Below are 21,667 nucleotides of genomic sequence, written 5' to 3' on the forward strand. Positions count from 1 at the left end.
GGTTGGTGGCCCCTCTTCCTCTTTTCAGATCTCCTCTCCTCACATGGCCCAGGTTAGGGTCGTGTTCACTCTGTAACTCTCCCAGAGGTTTCCTGTCTGGTCTGGAACTCACTCTGACAGGCTAGTTTCTAATCCCAGACATTAACTTGCCTCTGCCAGCAGTTCTGTAATATAGGAGAGTTTCAGCAAGCCCGGCCTTTGTAGCTCAAGGAAATATTGGCACATCTATAATCACAACAATCTCCCTAACAGATTGAGTGTACAGCTCCATCTGGGGAGGTGTGTCTACTTCCTGCCACTTGATCATGTCTGAACTACTTTGTACAGAAGACATTGCACTGAGAATAGCCAGAGAAAATAGGCATTTTGTTGAAGACAAAATGATGTGACTTCAGCTTTGTGTGCAGGAGGTTCTTTGAAACTTCTTAGATCTGTCAGTCACAGAAAACTAGTTTTATCAGTAATGGTCATGGCAGGAAAATGGGAGAGTTGAAGCGTTTTTCCTCCATCATGGAGGTGTAACTGAGGTTTTTACAACCCTTGTGATCTTATCCAGGTTTTGATGGGGGATGACAATTCTCCAGGGCCTGGCAGGCCAGTGGAGCCAGGTGGTGATTGTGGAGGCTGCTGGTGGAACCCTGCCCCAGGTGAGTGCCTAGTGATTGCCCACCTCCCTGAGTTCTGGATCAGGATCCAACAGGATAAATTCCCATGTCCCTGACTGTAGGACACCTGGCATCTGTGTGCTCAATCAATAGAGCCATCCCCTCTGACTCACAGGTTCTGGTGGAATGTACCCCCTAAGGCTTGTGGGCAGGCCTGTGCTTGGAGACAGAGTCCTGGGGTGACGTCTACTGGCATTAGATGAGGGAAACGGCTCAGTGCACCTAAGGACCTGACTCTTGTATACAGAGACTCTGGTGGACAAGAAGATTTGAACAGGTGAGAGATTTGATCTAGTTGGTTTTCCAAGGGCACTGTGGGGGTAATTTGGGTGTAGTCAGAGACCAGTGAATCCTTGGGTAAATCCGGTGCACTAATGCTAGAGTTGGAATGCAACTGTATATGCAAGCTGTAGCAAGCATGGGGGTTGTAGGGTGGGTGATGGTGGTGTCCAGATCTTTGATGGAGCTATTTTATTCTCTCAGTATGCCCCTCTCTCCTCCCTCTGTCCTTTCCTCCTCTGCTGCCCCACCACAACAGGGGGCCTTGTGAGCTCATGTACTCCCTCCCTTCCTCTCCCCTCTCCCTTTGTCCCTCTCCCTCTCCCTTCCCCTTTCCCCTCCATCTACCTCATAACATGTCTCTCTATTTAGTCATGGCTGTCCTGTCTCTCTATGTACCAGACCATCTTCAAACTCAAAGAGATCCTTCTATCTCTAACTCACAATTGCTAAGAAAAAGCACCCTTTGTTATATTTTTACTTTATTTATTTATTTTTAATCTTGGCTCAAACTCACTGTTTACATCACACTAGCCTCAAATTCACAGAGATTTTCCTTCTTGTGGGTTAGGGTCTCCTTTGGGTAAGGGCTGCCAACTGAACACTGGTTCATGGTGGAAGTGCCCTAATTGGATCCAAATTGTCTTACAATTCCAATGAATTTTAAAAACTCAGCCATCAGGATGTGCTGCTATGCTAAGCTTAGCTGTGAAGAAAAATTAAATTAAAAATAAATTTTAATTTTTAAATAATATTACTAAATTATATTAGTAATTATAATTAATAATATACCTAATTTTTAAGTATTACTGAAAGACTTTACAATTGTGTGATTACATTCAGTATTTGAGTAAGTCTGCCTTGTTATTAGCTATCCTCCCTCTCCCCATTGACACTCTCCATGACTCTAGCTGGCCTATGTACATCAGGTTGGCCTCAGACGCACAAAAGTCTGCTTGCTTCTGCCTTGCAAATGTTTTGTAAAGGCTAATTAATTCCAAAGTCATAATTCAATGTGGGTAGATAAAACTACATTTTGAAATAATATGTACCCATTTGGGAAATTTGTTAAAGAATCATTAGTCATGTGCTCAGGAAGAGCCTGTACCAAATACTTGACACATAGGACTGAGGTTGAGACTGTGGTTCTCTTTCGTTTGTTTTTTTAAAGATATATTTTATGTATATAAGTACATGGTTGCTATCTTCAGAAACACCAAAAGAGGGTGATCTCTCCAGCCCTATGAGTCTCTTTTTGGAATAGGAAGGTATGTTAGTTTTAATGAGAACAGTTTGCATAGGCTTAGATATTTGAATGCTCAGTCCCCAGGGTGTGGAACTGTTTGAAAAGAATTGGAAAGATTAGCAGGTAAGGTGTTGTTGGAGGAAGGATGTGGCTGGGAGTGAACTTTGAGGTTTCAGAATCCCACACCTAATCCAGTGTGTGTGTGTGTGTGTGTCTGTGTGTGTGTGTCTGTGTGTCTGTGTGTCTGTGTGTCTGTGTGTGTGTGTGTGTGTCTGTGTGTCTGTGTGTCTGTGTGTCTGCCTGCTGCTTGTAGATCAGAATATAAAGTCTTCAGGTATTGCCCTGGTCCCATGCCTCTATTCTCGCCACCATACTCATCCTGGACAAACACACTGAAACTGTTAGCTAGGACCAGTTAAATGTTTTCTTTTATATTGTAAGAATTGCCTTGGCCATGGTTTCCCTTCACGGCAATAAAACAGTAAATTTTATCCTCAGGTAACAAACAGAAGAGATTGATTCTTTGTCCAAAGTCACCCAGTAATAGACTCCAAGGATGTAGCCCAGTGGGTGACTGACTGCATGTATGAGAGAGGACTTATGTGAACCTTTGGGATACCAACACTCTTGCTTATTACTCACAACCTTGTATTTCAACAGGTTTCCCAGTATTCAGTGAAACCTGCCAACCAGGAAGAGGTAAGTGGAGGGTGCCCAGGAATCACACTCCTCACTTAACACATAAGTGACCTCTGGGACTGTGGTGTCCTGGGACTCTGTGCTGGAATTCTCTTTGTCCTTCCATTGGATTTCCCTGGAAAATGCTCAGAATGAAAGGTCCCCACATCCATAGTAGGGATTATATGGACAGGTTTCTCTTAATGGTAACAATTGGCTAAAGATTCAAAGGTCTTAAAGCTCTAGTGATGAGATTAGACCATGCCTGGAAGTGAGATGTGTTGGGGATGATTAGAAATGCTCAGGCATGCATGTGGTCGGCTGGCTTTAGTGGAAGGTAGGAATTTTGGAAGCACAAGAGTTGAGGGCTAAGTCTGCAAGGCTTAGAACTTTCTGCAAGCCTTAGCACTTTCGGCAAGGCTGCCCTGTGTCTCCCGACAAATTCAACATTGTACTTCAAGTCCTAGCCAGAGAAATTTGACAACAAAAGAAGATCAAGGGGATACAAATTGGAAAAGAATAAGTCAAAATATCACTTTTTGCAGATGATATGATTGTATATATAAGTGACCCTAAAAATTCCACCAGAGAACTTCTAAAGCTGATAAACAGCTTCGGTGAAGTAGCTGGATATAAAACTAACTCAAACAAGTCAATGGCCTTTCCCTACACAAAGAATAAACAGGCTGAGAAAGAAATTAGGGAAACAGCACCATTTTCAATAGTCACAAATAATGTAAAATACCTTGGTGTGACTCTAAGTAAAGAAGAGAAAGATCTGTATGATAAGAAATTCAAGTCTTTGAAGAAAGAAATTAAAGAAGATATCAGAAGATGGAAAGATCTCCCATGCTCATAGATTGGCAGTGTCAACATTTTAAAAATGGCTATCTTGCCAAAAGCAATCTACAGATTTAATGCAATCCCCATCAAAATCCCAACTCAATTCTTCAACGAATTAGGAAGGGCAAACTGCAAATTCATCTGGAATAACAAAAAACCTAGGAGAGCAAAAACACTTCTGAACCTCTGGTGGAATCACCATGCCTGACTTAAAGCTATACTACAGAGCAATTGTGATAAAAACAGCATGGTAATGGTATAGCGACAGACAAGTAGACCAATGGAACAGAATTGAAGTCCCTGAGATGAACCCACACATCTATGGTCACTTTATCTTTAACAAGGAAGCTAAAACCACCCAGTGGAAAAAAGACAGCATTTTCAACAAATGGTGCTGGCAAAATTGGCAGTTAACATGTAAAAGAATGGGAATTGATCCATTCCTATCTCCTTCTACTAAGGTCAAATCTAAGTGGATTAAGGAACTCCACATAAAACCAGAGACACTGAAAATTATAGAGGAGAAAGTAGGGAAAAGCCTCTAAGATATAGGTACAGGTGGAAAAATTCCTGAATAGAACAGCAATGGCTTGTGCTGTAAGATCGAGAATCGATAAATGGGACCTCATAAGGTTGCAAAGCTTCTGCAAGGCAAAAGACACTGTCAATAAGACAAAGAGATCACCAACTGATTGGGAAAGGATCTTTACCTATCCTAAATCAAATAGGGGACTAATATCCATTATATATGTAAAGAACTCAAGAAGGTGGACTCCAGAAAATCAAATAACCCCATTAAAAATGGGGCTCAGAACTGAACAAAGAATTCTCACCTGAGGAATACCGAATGGCAGAGAAGTAACTGAAAAATGTTCAGAATCCGTAATCATCAGGGAAATGCAAATCAAAACAACCATGAGATTCCACCTCACGCCAGTCAGAATGGCTAAGATCAAAAATTCAGGTGACAGCAGATGCTGGTGAGGATGTGGAGAAAGAGGAACACTCCTCCATTGTTGGTGGGATTGCAAGCTTGTACAACCACTCTGGAAATCAGTCTAGTGGTTCCTCAGAAAATTGGACATAGTACTACTGGAGGATCCAGCAATACCTCTCCTGGACATGTATCCAGAAGAAGTTCCAACCGGTAAGAAGGACACATTCCCCACTATGCTCATAGCAGCCTTATTTATAATAGCCAGAAGCTGGACAGAACCCAGATGCCCCTCAACAGAGGAATGGATACAGAAAATATGGTACATTTACACAATGGAGTACTACTCAGCTATTAAAAAAATGAATTTATGAAATTCCTAGGCAAATGGATGGACCTGGAGGGCATCATCCTGAATGAAGTAACACAATCACAAAGGAACTCACACAATATGTACTCACTGATAAGTGGATATAAGCCCAAAAACTTAGGATACCCAAGATATAAGATACAATTTGCTAAACACATGAAACTTGAGAAGAACGAAGTCCAAAGTGTAGACACTCTGCCCCTTCTTAGAATTGGGAACAAAACACCCATGGAAGGAGTTACAGAGACAAAGTTTGGAGCTGAGATGAAAGGATGGACCATCTAGAGACTGTCATATCCAGGGTTCCACCCCATAATCAGCTTCTAAACGCTGACACCATTGCATACACTAGCAAGATTTTGCTGAAAGGACCCAGATATAGCTGTCTCTTGTGAGACTATGCCTGGGCCTAGCAAACACAGAAGTGGATGCTCACAGTCAGCTAGTGGATGGATCACACGGTCCCCCAATGGAGGAGCTAGAGTAAGTAACCAAGGAGCTAAAGGGATCTGCAACCCTATAGGAGGAACTACATTATGAACTAACCAGTACCGCGGAGCTCTTGACTATAGCTGCATATGTATCAAAAATGGCCTAGTTGGCCATCACCAGAAATAGAGGCCCATTGGAATTGCAAACTTTATATGCCCCAGTACAGGGGAATGACAGGGCCAAAAGTGGGAGTGGGTGGGTGGGAGGGTATGGGGGACTTTTTGGATAATATTGGAAATGTAAATGAGGAAAATACCTAATTAAAATAGATAGATAGATAGATAGATAGATAGATAGATAGATAGATAGATAGATAGATAGATAGATAGATAGAAATGCTCAGGCATGCATGAGGTGGGCTGGCGTTAGTGGAATGTAGGAATTGTGGTAGCACAACAGCTGAGGGCTAAGTCTGCATACTGAGATTAAATGGAAGCTCAATGTGAAGACTGAAGTGTGTGTCCTGAGGTCATGTACACATGGCTTCCTGGCCTTTGTGCCAGGGACAGAGTGGACAACCATGACCCAAATGTAGTCTGTGTGAAACAGATGATTGGGAGGAATCCATGTTAGTGTCTGATTGGGAGGGATCCAGGGGAATAATCCGATTGAAAGGAGGGACATTCTTCTAGCTTGGATTGACTCCAGCTGTAATGGTTTCAATGAACACACCCTCCAGATATTCATAGACTGGAAAACTTGTTCCTTATTGGTGGAACACGTTGGAGATAATAATGATGTATAGCCTTGTTCAGAAGGTGTGTCACTGGGGCTGGGCTTGTAGGTCTCAAAAGCTCTTGACATTCCCAGTTAACTCTCTCTGCCTGGTACTGTACTATGGATCAGGATGTAAGCTCTCAGCAGCTGTTCCAGTGCTGTGTGTGCCTGTATCCATAGTCCCTGACATGGAGGTTACAGATTGACACTCTGAGGTGTAAGCCCCAATAAACTCCTTGTTATTATCAGTTGCCTTAGTCATGGTGTCTCTTCAAAGTAATAGAAAAGAAATTAAGCCACTATGTCAACTTGACTGTTGTTGCTGAGTGATGAGCACAGTAGTAGGTGGGAACTTAAGGATAGACTGGCTATCAATTGAATAGGTTCACAGCCTAGTATCCTCTCAGGTAGAAAGCTAAGTGGGAATGACTTAAGGGTACCAGGAATCCCTGACATGGAGGATTCATGTAAATTCAACTTTCTCCACTGTTCAGGACAGTTTATCCTTTGAGGATGTGGCTGTGTACTTCTCCTGAGTGGAATGGACACTTCTTGATGACTCTCAAAGGATCCTGCACCAGACTGTGATGTCAGAGATCTGAACACTCATGTCTTCGCTGGGTAAGACCCTACCATCCTGTCAGAGCATGTCTAGACTTTCCTTTGTTTTTTGTTTGTTTTTGTTTTTGTTTTTGTTTTTTGTGTGTGTCTGTTTGTTTTTTAGAGAGAACTTTATCTTTCTCAAAATTTATCTATGAACACCAATTCTTTCCCCCACAGTCTTGGAGTATAAAATACAGGTTAAGAACCAAGTCAAGTTTCAAAACAGCTTTGTTTCTCTCAATTGCAGCAAAGGCACACAGGAATCACTTTGGGGTAAATATTTTATTGGGTTGTAGTTTGATACATCGGTCTATCTTTAGAATCCTAGCTGTGGTAGATGCACTATGTAGACCTGGCTGTCCTCTGACTTGCCAAGGTCTTCTTGCTATGTCTTTTGAGTGTTGCAATTAATGGATTGCACAAACACACCTGGCCTGGGGTCAGGAGTCTTAACACTGTTGGCTTCTCTGTTATTTGATGACACTCTAAATATTTGGGATCTTTGTGACTCAAATACTTCTGATGACATGCCTTATGTTTGAATATAACAAGATTTGTGGCACTTGTAAGCTCATTTTATTTTGTTTTGTTTTATTTTATTTTATTTTATTTTATTTTATTTTATTTTATTTTATTTTATTTTTGTAAGACACCCTTAACAAGTTTACTCTCACTAGGCTTTATTCTTGTCTACTGTATGGGTTGCATCACTTAGTACAGAACTGTCAGTTTTTGTGTATCATTGTCCTTTAGGACTTATATCTTCTGGGATCCATGACATGACTCACCTGGAGTCTTGGGGAGAGCCCTCTGTGCCTGCATTGAGATTCCTGACTCCAGGTATGTTATAGGTACCTAGAATGTGGTGGTTTTTTATGTTTGAAGGTATTAATTCTGAACCAGAACTGAACCTTGGGTGTCAGTCTTCAACGTTTTGCCTGTTGCCTTGCAACCCTGTGAAACACAGCTGTTCCTTTATTTTGATGGTTTGCACTGTAAATGTAACAACTATTTGATAAATGTAATTGTCATCTCAGAGGCAGTGAGCTTCCAAGTAGTAAGCAAAGCCTAGACTTGGAAGCTTCTAGCCTGTGTGCAATCTAATCAAGGCCTAGAGTGGTTTCAACCATGGAGACTTACTGTTGAATACGCTCACCTGTTCTAGCTTTTCTCTGAACTCTGGCAAGATGGTCAACTCAGCTATTTCTGCTCAAACTCCTTCGATTCAAACTGGCTTCTTTTAGCTTCTGAATCAATTGCTCTGTTTGATCTCAAAGTAACTCTAGCAATCTGTTCTATTCTTCTGGCTTCTCATTCTCTGGTTCATTCTGTCTTCACCTGTATCTAGCTTGTTCTCTCTGAAACCTGTCTGTCAAACTGTTCAGGTCAAAACTTCATCTGAACACTCTGTCTGCTCTGAAGTCAACTCACTTTCCTGTCGTATTGCTGATTCATTTATTCAAATAATTCTCTGATTCATTACTTTGCCTGCTTTCAATTAGATATCACTTTCCAACATGGCTGCTTCGTCTACCAACTAACCTTATATACAATGTTTTGGATTAAAAGTGTGTACTGTAGGAGTGTCTGTATTCCAGCCAGAGCAGCCATGTTCGATTATAATTCATCTACCATGCACTATACCTTGTCAGTACTTAAATTCAGGTTCTTTAGGAACCATCCCGTATAACTCTACACAGCCTTCTGCACTGTTTCTTGAATCCCCAACAGTTGAAGCTTGCAGAAAGCTATTGGTGATGAAAGAGTTTGTTACAGTTCCTAGCACACCTCCCTGTCACTTATTCCATGCTTGTGTTCTTGCTGCTCCTAAGGTCCATAGAACATAAGATATTGACAAATTTAGCATGATATTGGATCCTGTTACCCTAAACTAGCCCATTTGTTCTGGGAGAAATCTCAGATCACCATTAGTAATAGGTGCAGTATCTCTGTCTTTCTGTCTGTCTGACACTTGACAGTCTACATGCCACTCATCAGGATTTCTCTGTGTCCAGGTTGTTGGATTAAAGTTGAGAGTGAAATGTCACCCTTTGAGCAGAATCTGTCTGCAGAAGGAGGCGATTCATCGACGCTGTAACAGCACATTCTGTGCTGTGCTGAGACACCCTTGCTAAGCATGAACAATGTGATGATCCTCCAGACCTCCTCAGGTCTTCTACGGCATCAAATGACTTATACTGTTGGGGATGCCCGCATGAACACTGAGAGTGGAGAGGCCATTCAGATTGAGAAGAAGAACTGCATATACGGCGACTGTTGCAAAACTTTTACTAGCATGTTCCACCTCGATCAACACTAGATGATACACATTGAAGAAAAGCCATTTCAGTGAAGTGAGTGTGGGAAGTCCTTCACCCAAAAAGCCTTTTTGTTAAGCATTTCAGAATTCACACCAGAGAGAAGCCATTCAGGTGTGGTGGGTGTGGCAAAGTCTTCAAGCATAATATCTCCCTCATATCTCAAAAGCGAGTTCCCACAGGAGAGTCAACTTTTAACTGCACAGTATGTGGGAAATCATATATGACCAGATCCAACCTTACACGTCACTTTCAAGTTCATGCTGCAGAGAAGCCTTACAATTCCAGTGAATTTGGCAAAGCATTTCAGGAGAAATCCAGCCTCATTTATCTTGCGCGAGTGAACACTGAGGAAAGGCCTTTTCAGTGCAGCAAGTGTGGCAAGTCCTTCAGCCAAAAAGCCTTTCTCGTTAAGCATTTCAGAATTCACACCAGAGACAAGCCTTTCAGGTGCAGTGAGTGTGGCAAAACCTTCAAACACAACTGCTTCCTTGTTGCTCATCAGTGAGTTCACACTGGAGAGACACATTTTACGTGCACTAAATGTGGAAAGTAGTACATGAACAGATACAGCCTTTTATATCATTATTGGGTTCATACTGGAGAAAACCAGTAGAAGTATACTGTTACTGTAGTGGTTTGAATAGATTTGGCCCCATAGATTCATGTGTTTGAATGCTTGGCCCCTAGGGAGTGACACTATTATGTGATGTGGCCTTCTTAGAATAGGTGTGGCATTGTTGGAGAAAGTGTGTCACAGTGGCTATGGACTTTGAGGTTCAGTGCTCAAGCTCCACCCAGTGTGGGAGAGTCTCTTCCTGGCTGCCTTTAGATCAGGATATAAAAGCTCTGCTCCTCCGGACCATATATCCCTGCATGCAGCCATGGTTCCTACCAAGATGATAATGGACTGACCTTCTGAAACTGTAAGCCAGACCCAATTAAATGTTATCCTTTATAAGAGTTACCTTTTCAAAGTTTTCAAAGTTCTTTTCAAAGCAATGGAAACCCTAACTAAGACATGATACCAAATGCATAAATCATATAAGGAAAATTGCAGCCTTGTTTATCATGTACAAGCTCATATAGGGGAAAGGAAATTTGAATGTCATGCATCTGGGAAGTGTTAAAAAACAAAACTCACCCCATCAATGACCAACAACTTTATACTAGAGGAAAGGATTTTATGTGTAGTGTGTGTGGGATGCAGCCTCATTTACATCAGAAATTTTATGCAGCAAAGCATCATGAGTGCAAAGAATGTGGCAAAGTGTTTTTCTGCAGGACTGGCACCACACTAAATAGAGTATATGTATTGAGTGCAATGAACATGTGAAATAATTTCCATCGTCTACCTTATATAGACAAAAGGGTTTTCACTGGACAAAAGTCAAAAGTGCTTCAGATGTGCGGAGTGTTCACCCACACTTCCATCATATTTAACTGAACAAACTACAGTGCAGACATGCATCATGAACCCGCTGAATCTGGGGAAGACTTTGAACAAAGTTTGCTCTTATTAACCACACAGACACATCCCAGATAGGTTTGTGAATGCAGAGAATGTAGAGAAAGCTTCACCATTGACCAAGCTTGTTGAACCTTAGGAGTGAATGTGACTTTGAGCAAAAAAGTTCTGAGAGTGGCTTTTGTGAGGAAGCCAATCATTGAAAATTACTCATCAAAGAAGAACATAGAATCAAGATGAGGATTATTGCCATCTTATTCCTAAGAAGGTAATGCTTTCCTGGGACTTAGCTAGATGAAGCTGTGTTCTTGGCTTTTTTTTGTTGTTGTTGTTCTTGCCCTTTCTTTCCCTCACTGAATATTGCAGTCCGTGGGATAAATGATCATTTACTGTAAAGTCTTCATGACTATTGTGTCACTACTTTTGTTGGAGACCAGCTCTATGTAGCACCTAATGCTCTTACATAGGAGTGCAACCCATATGTTTTAGGTGTTTGTTGTTTGTTTCATGTGTCAGAATTTCAACTGCACATATATATATATATATATGAATATTAAGTGCATAATTAATGCCTGTTAACCCCCCAAAATGCATTGGATTCCTGGAACAGGAGATATATATGGGTATGACACAGTCTGTTGCTGGAAATGGAACCCTGCTCCTCTACCATAGCAGAATATGAACATACACTCAAAACTATCTCTAGAGTCCATATTTTACAATTTTAAGAAGTTAGTAGATTTTGTTCTAAAAGGTTGTGTGTTTCAGATTTCCTCCTGCAGCATATCAGATACCAGTTTGTCACATCCTGACATTTTCCAAGTCATGAGGTATTCACTTTAACAATCTTAGTATCTATGTTGGCTCAGGAATGATGGTGCAGGCTTTAATCCCAACACTCAGGAGGCATAGGCAGCTGTAGTCAGTGAGTTCAAGGTCATCAGGGCTAGGAGATCCAGATCATTGTATACCTTTAAGTGAATGCTGGGAATTAAACCAAAGTTATCTGCAATAAGTGTAAGTGCTGTTATCCAGTGAAGTGAGCGATTTTTCTCACCCTGTATCTATGTTTCCATATATATATATATATATATATATATATATATATATATATATATATATACAGTCTTACTATGTTAGTTTGGCTAGCTTGTTTCTCTATGTATGTCAAGTTGTCCTAGAAAACATAGACCTACCCATATTCTGGGTTATGAGTGCTTGTATTAAAGTCATGGCCCTCTGGGGGATCAAAAGGAACTGGTGCCTTCCTTTCTTAGCCAGTTCCCTGAGTAGATCCCCAATGCTAGCTCTGCACCCAACCACTCAACACCCAGAGGAAGCTGGATTCCCAGGTGTTCTAACACATCCATGATCATAGGTTCACAGGTTCTTAGGAGTTGGATCATGCCAGGATTTCAGGATCCTAGAGGCAGCTTGACTCCAATGCAGTCTTACATGCAGAATTTCAGGATCAATGGATCACAGAGACATCTGGACTCTGAGGAGCTCTGATACAACCAGGAAAATAAGACTGACAAGCTCCAGTCAGAGACAGTGAGTGCAGGTAGCACTAGAGATACCCAGAGGGAGAGAGCAAGATCAAGAAAATAAGCAACAGAAACCAAGGTTACTTGGTATCATTAGAACCCTGTTCTCCCATTATAGCAAGTCCTGGGTACCACATCACACCTGAACTGTACAAAGAATCAATAAACCCAAGAGCTGGTTCATTGAGATAAATCAACAAGATAGATAAACCATTAACTAGAGTGACTAGAAGACATGGAGACAGTATCCAAATTAATAAAATAAAAACTGAAATGGAAGACATAACAAAAAAAAACCCATAGAAATCCTAAAAATTATCAGATCCTATTTCAAAGCCTCTACTTATCAAACCTGGAAAATCTGGATGAAAGGACAATTTTCTGGGTACATACCAGGTACCAAAGTTAAATAAGGATCAGATAAACCATCTAAACAGTCCCATAACTTCTAAAGAAATAGAAGCAATTAATAACAGTCTCCCAACTGAAAAGAGCTCAGGACTAAATGGGTTTAGTGCAGAGTTCTATCAGACTTTCTAAGAAGTGCTAATACCACTTCTGTTCTAACTATTTCACAAAATAGAAACAGAAGTACACTACTCAATTCATTCTATGAAGCAACAATTACACTTATACCTAAACCTTACAAAGATGCAACAAAGGAAGACAACTACAGTCCAATTTTGCCTACGAATATTGATGCAAAAATACTCAATAAAATTCTCACAGAGTGTAAGAATATAACAAAACACTCAATCATCATGATGAAGTAGGCTTTTTCCCAGGAATGCAGGGATGGTTCAATATAAGGAAATCAAAGTAACACACTATATAAATAAAAGCAAAGAAAAAAAAACCCACATGATCATCTCAGAAAATTCTGAGAAAGCATTTGACAAAATACAACATCACTTCATTCTAAAAGTCTTAGAACAGGAGTTCATGACCCATATGTAAACATAGTAAAAGCAATATATAGCTAACCAGAAGACAACATCAAAATAAATGGAGAGAAACTTTGAACAACCTCAATAAAATCAGAAACTAGATGAGGCAGCCTACTCTTTCCCTACCTATTCAATATAGTACTAGAAATCCTAGCCAGAGCAATTAGATATCAAAAGGAGGTGAAAGGGAAAAAATTGGAGAGGAAGAATTCGAAATATCAGTATATGGACAAGATATGACAGTATATTTAAGTGACCCCAAAATCCCACCAGAGAATTCCTAAACCTGAAAAACAACTTCAACAATGTGGCTGGATGTAAAATTGACTCAAACAAATCAGTAGACTTCCTCTACTTAAAGGATAAACAGGCTAAGAAAGAAATTAGGAAAATGACACCCTTCACAATAGTCGCAAATAATATAAACTACCTTGGTGTGACTCTAACCAAGGAAGTGAAAGATATGTATGACAAGAACTTCAAGTCTCTGAAGAAAGAAATCAAAGAAAATTTCAGAAGTTGGAAAGATCTCCCATCCTCATGAATTGGCAGGACTAATAAAGTAAAAATGGCCATCTTGCTAAAAGCAATCTAGAGTTTCAGTGCAATCCCCACCTAAATTCCAAATTAATTCTTCATAGAGTTAGTAAGAGCAATTAGCAAATTCATTTGGAATAACTAAAAAACCCAGGATCTCAAAAAGTATTCTCAACAATAAAAGAACTCCTGGGGGAATCACCATCCCTGACCTCAAGCTGTACTACAGAGCAATTGTGATAAAAACTGCATGGTACTGGTAAAAACTGCATGATCTACTGCATGGTAGATCAATGGAATGGAACTGGAGATGCAGAAATGAACCCACATATCTATGGTCACTTGATCTTTGACAATGAAGTAAAACCATCCAGTGGAAATATGACAGCATTTTCAATCAATGGTGATGGATCAACTGGTGGTTAGCATGTAGAAAAATGTGAATTGATCCATTCTTATCTCCTTGTGCAATGCTCAAGTCCAAGTGGATCAAGGACCTCCACATAAAACCAGATACACTGAAACTAATAGAAGAGGAAGTGGGGAAAAACCTCAAATACATGGGCACAGGGGAAAAGTTCCTGAAAAGAACACCAATGGCTTATGCTCTATGATTAGTAAATGTCAAATGAAACCTCATAAAATTGCAAAGCTTCTGTAAGGTAAAGGTTACTCTTAATAGATAATGGCAACCAACAGATTGGGAAAAGATCTTTACCAGCCCAACATGCAATAGAGTTCTGATACCCAATATATACAAGGAACTCAAGAAATTAGACTCAAGACAATCAAATATTCCTATTAAAAATGGCATACAGAGCTAAACAAAGAATTCTCAACTGAGAAAACTCAAATGCTTGAGAAGCACATGAAGAAATGTTCAACATCCTCGGTCATCATGAAATACAAACCAAAACACACCTGAGATTCCACTTCACACCAGTCAAAATGGCTAAGATCAAAAACACAGGTGAAAACAGATCCTGGCAAAGATGTGTAGAAAGAGGAGCATCCCTTTCTTACTGGTGTGATTGCAACCTGGTACAACTAATCTGGAAATCAGTTTGTCAGTTCCTCAGAAAATTGAACATAGTACTACCTGAGGACCCAGCAAAACCACACCTGAGAATATAACCAGAAGATGCTCAACCACTTCATAAAGACACATGCTCTACTATGTTCATAGTAGCCTTATTTATAATAACCAAAAGGTGGAAAGAACCCAGATGTCCCCCAAAACATAAGAATGGATACAGAAAATATGGTACATTTACACAATGTAGTATTACTTAGTTATTAAGAACAATTAATTCCTTGAACTTTTTTGACAAATGTATGGAACTAGAAAATATCATCCTGAGTGTGGTAACACAATCAGAAAGACACACATGGTATGCACTCACTTATATGTGGATATTAGCTCAAAAGCTCATAATTATTCAAGATACAATTCAAACACCACATGAAGCTCAAGAAGAAGGAAGACCAAAGTTTGGATACTTTGGTCCTTCATAGAAGGAGTAACACATGGAAGAAGATACAGAAAAAAAGGTCTGGGACAGAGAGTAAAGGAAAGGCCATCTAGATAATGCCCCACCTGGTGATCCATCCCATAAACAGTCACCAAACCCAGATACTATTGTGGATGCCAACAAGTGATTGCTGACAGGAGCTTGATAATAGATGTCTGCTGAGAGACTCTACCAATGCCTGACGAATTCAGAGGTGGATGCTTTCAACCTACCATTGGACTGAGCACAGGGTCCCCAGTGGAAGAGCTAGAGAAAGGACCCAAGCATCTGAAACTGTTAGTAACCCCATAGGAAGAACAACAATAAAAACTAACCAGTAACCCCAGAGCTCACAGGGACTAAATCACCAATCAAAGAGTACACATGGAGGGACCCATTGCTCCAGCTGTATATGTAGCAGAGGATGGCCTTGTTGGTCATCAATGGGAGGAGAGGCCCTTGGACCTGTGAAAGCTCAATGACCCAGTGTAGGTAAAGTCAGGACAAGGAAGTGGGAGTGGGTGAGTTGGTGAGAAGTGTGAGGGTAGAGTGGATAAGGGCTTTTCATAGGGGAAACCAGGAAAAGGGGTAACATTTGAAATGGAAATAAAATATCTAATTAAAAAGAAAAGCAAAGAAAGGATTACATTTTGATACGATTTTGTAATGTCTGCACAGACTTCAGCCCATTCGTGCTTTCCCAGACTGAAGGGCATGACCTCTTGCAGAAGCCTTTGGTGTAGTATGAGATAGCCGTAGTCTTGTATTTTTGCCTGGTATACACTGGACTTTACCTGCAGTTGACTGCTTCCCAGGGACAGCAGGGGGATCATGTGATAGCAAATGAAGATGGGACATTGGTGGGTAAAGCCTAGCTAGAAGCATTCCTCTCAATGTATACAATAAATTAATAACAGAATTAAAATGAAGAATATTATGAGCTAGTGGGTCTCAACCTTCCTAATGCTGAGACCCTTTAATACAGTTCTTCATGTTGTGGTTTCCAACCACAAAATTACTTTCATTTATACTTCATAACTTTAATTTTACCACTATAAATCATAATATACACAACTTTGTATTCTTTTGGCCTTAGGCAACTCTTATGGAAAGATTACTCAATCCATAAAGGGAGCATGACCCACAGGCTGAGAACCACCACACTAAGGTATGTCAGTACATCACTGACAGGTTAACTAGACAATAATAACCTCCTGTTTAGGACACATTACGTGTCACTCAAGGCATAAGTATCTGAAGCCTACCTACAGTCAGCAGAGAGAGCATGATCTGAAGAGGAATTTATTTATTTGACAGTACATATAAATTTATTACACTTAAATATTTCATTTATAAAATATCAAAAATCTGCATAAAATTGATGGTAGGTGTAATTGTCAGTGGAATAACAGATTTATACATAGACAGATGCATAAACATGTAAATGCAAGAAGTTGTAAAATTCCTAGTGGATGCTGAAACTCCAGTTTGTCTTCTGTAAGAACAAAATGTACTCAGCTGCTGGATCAGTTCCCTAACTGACTTTTTAAAAAAAGTAGGTCAACATAATGGTGAAGTCAAAATTTTAGAATAGATAATTTGTGCCTCAGAAAACATGAGAATAGCTTAGGTTGTGGAGCAGTTGGTAGAGGGCTTATATTGCAAGTACATGGCCCTGGGTTTGATTCACAACACCATATAATCCAGAGGTGGTGACTACTTTTTCAGGAGTTAGAGGGAGGTGGATAGGAAGTTCAAAGTCATCCTGAGTTACAAAGATGGAGGCCTCCCTACTCCACAGAAAGTTGTATCAAAAAAAGGAAAAAATTACATGCGGGAAGGGGAAAGCGTAGAGATGGCTCGGCAGTTAAGAGCACCAACTGGTCTTCCAGGGGTCCTGAGTTCAATTTCCAGCAACCACATGGTGACTCACAACCATCTGGAATGGGATATAATGCCTTCTTCTTTTTATTTTATTTTTATTAGGTATTTATTTCATTTACATTTCCAAGGCTATCCCAAAAGTCCCCCACACACTCCCCCACCCACCCACTCCTACTTCTTGGCCCTGGTGTACCCATGTACTGAGGTAGATAAAGTTTGCATGACCAATGGGGCTCTCTTTCCACTGATGGCAAATGAGGCCATCTTCTGATACATATGCAGCTAGAGACACGAGCTCTGGGAGTACTGGGTAGTTCAGATTGTTGTTCTACCTATAGGGTTGCAGATCCCTTTAGCTCCTTGGTTACATTTTCTAGATCCTCCATTGGGGGCCCTGTGATCCATCCAATAGCTGACTGTGAGCATCCACTTCTGTGTTTGCTAGGCCCCGGCATTGTCTCACAAGAGACAGCTATATCTGGGTCCTTTCAGCAAAATCTTGCTAGTGTATGCAATGGTGTCAGCGTTTGGAAGCTGATTATGGGATGGACCCCTGAATATGGCAGTCTCTAGATGGTCCATCCTTTTGTCTCAGCTCCAAACTGTGTTTCTGTAACTCCTTCCATGGGTGTTTTGTTCCCAATTCTAAGAAGATGCAAAGACTTTGGTCTTTGTTCTTCTTGAGTTTCATGTGTTTAACAAATTGTATCTTGTATCTTGGGTATCCTAAGTTTTGGGCTAATATCCACTTATCAGTGAGTACGTATTGTGTAAGTTCCTTTGTGATTGTTTTACCTCAGTCAAGATGATGCCCTCCAGGTCCATCTATTTGGCTAGGAATTTCATAAATTCATTCTTTTTAATAGCTGAGTAGTACTCCATTGTGTAAATGTACCATAATTTCTGTATCTATTCCTCTGTTGAGGGACATCTCGGTTCTTTCCATCTTCTGGCTATTATAAATGAGGCTGCTATGAACATAGTGGAGCATGTGTCCTTCTTATCGGTTGGAACATCTTCTGGATATATGCCCAGGAGACTGATTGCAGGATCCTGCAGTAGAACTATGTCCAATTTTCTGAGGAACCACCAGAATGATTTCCAGAGTGGTTGTACAAGCTTGCAATCCCACCAACAATGGTGGAGTGTTCCTCTTTCTTCACATCCTCGCAAACATCTGCTGTCCCATGAATTTTTGATCTTAGCCATTCTGACTGGTGTGAGGTGGAGTCTCAAGGTTGTTTTGATTTGCATTTCCCTGATGACTTCTTCTGATGTGTCTGAAGAGAGCAATGGTGTACTCATATATATTAGATACATAACTCTTTTAAAAAATTAAATGGAACACTGGCCATGTGTGTTTGTATAAGTCACTAATCCCATCTATTGAGAGACAGAGGCAAGTAGATCTTTGTGAATTATATGCTAGCCTGGCCTACTGAGTAACTTCCAGACCAGGCAGCATTGCATAGTAAGACCCTCTTTTAAAAACCAAAATCCAACCATATATATGTATATTTAAAAAAACAAAAATAAAAACAAACAACAACAAAAAAGCACGTAAAGCAAAAACAAGCATTTTAACATTTAAGTACCATGGGACATGAGCAACAGGTCAAACTTATGAATTCAATGAATAGAAACAAAACGAAATAAAACCTAGGGTGGGTTGGAGAGATGGTTCAACAGTTAAGATAATTTGCTGTTCTTGCAGAGAACTTATGTTCACTTTCCAGCACCCAACACACTCTGGTCTACCATGATCCAAAACGCAGCTCACAAGGTACATACACATATGCAGACAAAACACTCATGTACATAGTATTATTAAATACCCAAACAAGTTAGAAAAATAGAAATTTAAAGGACTAGAAAAGTCATTCAATTGATTGGTTGACTATGATTTCACAGAGCTAAGAAAGAAGTGGACATTCAATCACAGGATTTAAGAATGTTAACTGCCAAGAAAAGAATATCTGTGACACAACATCATTGAGATGTAGAAATTACAAAGAAAAAAAAATAAGTGGTAAAAGCCACTAGTACCAATACCAATTCACTGAGAACGGGTAGCCTCTCAGAACTTTATCAAAGTGCTCAGAAAACCGGAGAAAATCCAAGAAAGCCTGAAATGACATATGCCTACCATTGAATGGACATAACTGTTAATACATGAGAAGCAATTTTACCTTTTAAACTTCACAGGGAAACAAAAGCATGTTGGCATAGGCACACAATAGGGCACCTCATGACCATCAACCCAGCCGGTAGAAGACTCTACACACATATTCATTTTAATTATCAAGTTTGCAGAGATAGGGTGGCACATGTGACCATAGTGTTTACGTGAGTGTCAGAGAACTATGGGAGCCAGATCTCTCCTTGCAACTTTTGGGTCTTGAGTATGAAACTCAGCATGTCAAATTTGGACAAAAGTACCTTTCCCAGATAAGCCATCTCAGGAGCCTTCAATAGTTGATGTTATGAGGCCTTTTCTATTGCAGTTCAGCTTTAGGGTGGTCTTGAATGTATAATTCTCTTTCAAATCCCAAATTCTACAGCCATGCATGCATATGCTCTGTTTGAAAGAAGGAATTCTGTGTATTTGAGAGAGGGTCTCTCTGTGTAACCCTGGCTGTCCTACAATTTGCTTTCTAAATCTGACTGGCCTCAAACTGCCTGCCTCTGCCTTCCTAGTGCTAGAATTAAAGGCATGAGACACTCCCACTTTGTAAGGAAGGTATTCTCAATCAAGAGTGTGTGAGAAAGAAGAATACAAGATTAAAAGAGAATCAGGAAGAAGGCAATCATGTCCAAATCCACACCAACTCCTAGTAAAGAAATAAGAGGTGAAAGAAATGAACCAACCAACCAAACAAACATAAACCACCAACAAAATTACCAGAATCAACAAATAGTTCCCATCTGCTAATTGTCTGAGCTCTCTAGTAATAAGACAAAGGCCAATTTCTTGAGTTGAAAGCAAGGTTTCAACTCATTTTTGTCCTCAAGAAACAAGGTCACAGTCAAAGAAATTGAAAAGAAAAGATGTAAGGCAATAGACAAAGCACATGGATGATGAAAACTAACCATGGGCATAGTGCATAATTTAAATGAAAATTCGTACTATTATACACCCGTGGCTCTTGCGGAGTTTGTTGTGCACAAGTGCATCCAAATAACATTGAGTTGCAAAAAACAAAGGCAAGGTAGAAGAATTGGAATGTACCAGTAAATGTACTGGCCATGATCTATCTACGACCCACAAAGGTATACTTATCCCGATCTCAATCATCAGGAGTAAGAATAAGAGGATCATCTTATGATTCATCTTGCTCTTTCACAGTCCTTGTCAGTCGCATTGGAACCCAAAGTGGATTATCTTCATAGCTCCCCACAAGATTTCACTGCTGCCTGATTGATCTGATCATAGACTTGCACTGGGTGCAAGTACCCTGACCTGTAAGCATCTTAAAGCGCCATGCTTGTTGCCCTGCAGTAGCATTAGCATGGGCCTGACTCAAACACAGTTCATGCCATATAGACTTCCAATCTAGATACTCTCCCATAGTAAAACATGCCTTTACCACACTCATCCAATCAGAAGGAGTCATTGCATGGTGAGCCAGTCTATCAATTTGGGACTGAGTAAAAGAAGCACTAACTCCATAAGTCCTTACTGACTCTGCTAAATCTTTCACTTGTTTATGCGATATTGGCTCATAATATCGCTGTTTGAGCTTGATCCTGAAAAACAGGAAAAGCCTGACATATTTTATGCCCATTAGGAGTGCAAAAAGAGTGGCCACTGCCAATTGTTTTCTTTTCTGTATAAAGCAGAGGTGGTGGGGGAGCCGTTGTACTCCTCCCTAAGGACCTGTATCTCTCCACTCTGCATCAGCCTCCTCCATATCTTTCTCCTCCACTCCTGATAGTTTCGAATCTTCTGAACTAGATAATTCTAATAACTCAAAGTCCTCGAGAGGAGGGTAAATTGACTTAATTTGCTGATCTTCATTTTATATATTATCTTTTGTATCTTTATATTTCATATTATCTTTTGTATCTTTATATTTTATATTATCTTTTGTATCTTTTTATTTTAGTTTCTTTTCTTTTTTCTCTTTTTAAATCTCTAATATAACTTATTTTTCTGCGTGCGCCTTCTTTTTCATTTCTCTCTGTTTCTGACATACTTTCCTGTTGCTCCTGTAAAAGTCGTTGCTCTTCCTTAACAGCTGGCTCACATTTCTTGTCCAGAATACAAGCCGTAATCAGCTTCCATAAAGGCCTTGTTCCTGCTCTCACTTTTCCTTCTGCTTCCTCTCTCGATATATCTCTCCCTAACTTTTCCCAACTAGGTAGCATCAGCGACCCAGTGGGTACAAACCAAGGAGTGAGTCTGTCTATTTCTTTTAAAGAACCCTGTCACCGTGCTTTCAGAAATCTTTAAACCTCATTCTTTGAGCAAGGCTTGCACTGGCCCCATTAACGGAGTAGACTGGCCAGTACCCATACTCATCCTTGACTAAAGCATCCTTGAGATACTCACTTATCTACGTGAGGTTCTTAGCCCCAAGGTCGATCCATGAGTTTATCTACACTCGCTTTATGATCTTATGTGTCTG

At 40.2% G+C, this 21,667-nt stretch overlaps 1 pseudogene; it reads left to right on the forward strand.

Moving 5' to 3' along the window:
- The first annotated feature begins 569 nt into the window (after positions 1-569).
- Positions 570-9,761, forward strand: LOC110287794 (uncharacterized; annotated as a pseudogene).
- The last annotated feature ends 11,906 nt before the right edge of the window (positions 9,762-21,667 follow it).

Source organism: Mus caroli, unplaced genomic scaffold, assembly GCF_978045245.1.
Source record: "Mus caroli unplaced genomic scaffold, Mus_caroli_1 scaffold_8, whole genome shotgun sequence".
Taxonomy (NCBI): domain Eukaryota; kingdom Metazoa; phylum Chordata; class Mammalia; order Rodentia; family Muridae; genus Mus; species Mus caroli.